Genomic DNA, 3,815 nt, shown 5'->3' on the forward strand with positions numbered 1-3,815 from the left:
CCTGTAGACCAGGTTGGCCTTGAACTCACAGGAATTTGCCTGCCTCTGCCTCCCTAGTGCTGGGATTAAAGGCGTGCACCACCACTGCTCAGTCCAGCTATCTTTCTTATACAAGCCAGGTTCACACTCCTGTCCTCAGGTGAAACTGTCTACAGTGGGCTGGGCCTGCTTACATCCATCAGCAATCAGACAGTGCCTCACAGACATGCCCACAGGCCAACTGATGGAAACAGTTTTTAGTTGGTCTTCCTTTTTCTGATGGACAAGTCTGCCTCCATCTTAGACTCCCATCTTACAGTATCTGTTTCTCAAGGATTGGGCTATGCCCCACCTGTAACCTTAACTACAAATAGTTCTGTGCTGCCTGTTTCAGGAAATGGAACCATGTTTATGTTTCAAAAACCATCTTGCAACTCTGTTTCAAAAGGTTGTTATGACTACCTTATTATGACTACCTTGTTATGTTCTGCTTCTGTTACCCCACCTATTTTGTGACCTAATCCCCTATTTAGAAATCCCATACCCCTGAGCTGTAAGGACCTTATCTTCCTCATGTCTAATGCTCATCTTTTAGGGCAAGAAGGCCCGTGTACACAAATAAAAAAGCTTGTTTTAATTAATGTGGCCATGATGATTTGGGTCAGTGGTCTTGTCCCTTCCTTTCTTGTCATGCGAGTGTGATCAAATCATTTGTAAAAATCATCCTTAGTTTACATTAATCAAAAGCAATAGAAGAACTCTGCTGGGTATTGCCAACAAGATTCACGGTCAGATAAGAATCTGGGCCCACTGATGGCAGGGCTGTCAGGCAACCACAACACTGTCCAGCAGAATCTGTCACAGTAGACTGGCAGGAAGTAACCAAGTTCCAATGCAACTCCATATTTTCCTTTCTTCTCTCTCCCTCCTATAAGTTTAGTGGTCTTCATAATAAAACAAAATGTACCCATAAGACACAATAAAGTACTTATCGCCTTAAAGTGGATGTGTTAAGTCATAAGGACCATGAAAAAAAAAATAGTACCTATGCCTATTCCAAAAGAGAAACTCAGGAAACTGTTAGGCATCATTAGAAGGACGCCGTGGAGGAACCGCCGCTTCCACCATTGCACCATGCTTTATTGCCAGAGAAAATCAGACACAATTTTTTATGGAAATTAGAATCGCGCCCATAAAAGTGTAAGGAGCTAGGCTGGCAAAGCACCCCTGGAACCTCAGCACTCAAAAGAATGCGACAGTAGGATGATGAATTCAAGCTCTTTGGACCGCTTCGTGTGACGCTGTTTAAAAAAGTCACCATGGCCGGTCATTCTTCTCTTTCCTATAACTTCTGATATAAGTCAGTATCTTTTGAACCTACACGGCTTTTTGCTTGTCCACCATCATAGGCAGAATTATTAATTAAATTTAGTGCACTCCCACGGATCCACTGGCGAATCAAAAAAAGCACAGAGATGAGGGATTTATTGCCTTTTCCTGCACCCAAATTACCTGACACCAAGTGATTTTTTATGTTCCCTTACTGCCCTCTGCTGGCAGAGTGTAGTATAGTTCTTAGTTATTTTAAAATAAAATTGATACGTACTTTAATTTTGCTTTAAAAATATCAAAGAAAACTTTATTTCAGTTTAAAAATTTTAAATTATTAGAAGAGGTCACTGGTCTATATTCAGGTATCTTTTTGGTCCATCCCTCCCCAATTATATTAGACACATGTTCAAAAGAATGAATCCTGGTATGATAAGAAGTACATTTGGACACAAAATAATGATTATTATGAAATTAACTCATTTATAAGCTAAAATAAATACACCATTTCCCTGGCTCTTCACAGTGCAAAGCACCCTCACATTTGTCCCTTCAGACAACAGTGCCCCTGAGAGGTCCCCACACCAGGAAATCTAGAGCTTCCTCTTCCTAAGGAGCAGAAAGGATCATGTGGTCAGCCTCAAGTACAATTCTGAAATGGGTTTCCATATTTGTTAATATTGTCATTTCCTTCTCAAGTCCTCCTCTCTTTTCCCCACAAGCAACCCATGGGTGGCTGGAACCTTTCGCGATTTTAATCAAGTATCTCACCCTTCAGGACAGTTGGAAAAGGAAAGTCGGAGTCATCATAAAAGGCACCAGCCTGTTGTGGCAAATCGGAGATTACCGCAACAGACAGTTTTCCCTAGGGCGGTTTCCTATAGTCCCACAAATCCAAACGTGATTTATCAATCAAGGTCATTGTGTCCTTACAGGAATGGTTGGAACTTTACCGAACAGCGTTGTGTGAGAGAATGAGCACTGAAGTAAGGCTTAATGTCTTGGAATGTATGGTTTTACTGTCCAAACTTTAGTTTTCTTATCTGTAAATGGGGATAAGAGCCCCTTCCTGAGTATGCAATGAGGATTAAAGTCCAGCGGGTTATTTCCAGTGTATGTTAGTTCCTCACCGCCTCTTCCTTTGAAGGAGCTTCACAGATGGTGGCAGAATTTAAATTTTGCAAAAGACTAGACAAGAACACCACTAGCATTCCCTATTTGGAGGGAACACATGAAGAACTCTTACCTCGGGAGTATTCCCTAGACATATTTCCAAGTCAGGTCCCCTAGCTAGCTGTTTTATGCCAGCATGCCTATGGTGCAGGGCCTTTTCCTGTGGATCCTCTATGGGAGGTGGCCACACAGCCTCTTCAAATACTTCCATCTACTTTCTTCCTGAGTTGTAAAGCTACAATCTATAGTGTACCGTCCCTTCTACTCAGTTTGTCATCTCTGCTGCATGGTCAGTGGAAGACTAGTTCCTGAATTTAAGCCGGTTAATGTCATGAACTCACGCAGCGGATGGCAGACATCCCTGAAAAACAACACCTTCATAACCATCGGGGCAGAATGAAGATGTCTCTCTGTTGGTCCTATAAGGGCTGATTTTTTGTCTTTCCTTGAATTTCAGGAAAGTCTGTAAAGTAATCCTTATCACTGGGCTGGGGAGATATTTAGGACGATGGAGAGTTTGCTGCATAACCACGAAGAGCTGACTTGGATCCTCTAAACCCACCTGACATTCCAGGAATGGTGGTGAGCGCCTGTGATCTCAGTACCAGGGAGGAGGAGACTAGCAAGGGTTCTGAGGGCTTGCTGTTGCTTACCAGTTTAGCTGAACCAGCAAACTCCATCTTCAAGGAGACTGTCTCACAAAATACAGCTAGGAGTGATTGAAGAGGATCTTGACTGTGGACCTCTGGCTTACGTACAAACACATATATGCAAATGCACATTTACATTCACACTCATGTGCACAAACACATACACAGAGAGAGAGAAAAATAGAATAAACACTCTCCATCACACTGAGGCACATAGAGAAGGAATTCTGTGATCACAAAAGGCAATCCAATGAATTAAGGCTGCTCAAAGCCAATAAATCCCTAGTTTAATTTTGGTCATAAATATTTGCTCTGAAGTTATTCATTATTCAATATTCTGTTATTTGCTTGACTGATCCTGGAGATCTTTTGTATTTACAGAAGTACTGTTTATAGGACACAAACAGAAGGAGTAAACACACCAAACTCTGCAGAGAAAACTTTTAAATAGGGGAACTGACCTCAGGATCTTCAGGGACATAAAGCCATTGTCCACTTCCCTGTTGTTAAGCAACTGGAGGTGAAGTCCAGCAGCACAGTCAAAGAAGCAGAAGCAATGGTCATGTGAGAAAGATCCTAAGAAGAGTTTACAGGGTGGGGTACAGAGCATGTGATGGAGACCCGTGTGCTGGAGGCCCATGTGATGGAGTGTGATGGAGGCCCATGTGACGGAGGCCTGTGTAA

This window comes from Microtus ochrogaster (genome assembly GCF_000317375.1).
Source record: "Microtus ochrogaster isolate Prairie Vole_2 chromosome 14 unlocalized genomic scaffold, MicOch1.0 chr14_random_1, whole genome shotgun sequence".
Classification (NCBI taxonomy): domain Eukaryota; kingdom Metazoa; phylum Chordata; class Mammalia; order Rodentia; family Cricetidae; genus Microtus; species Microtus ochrogaster.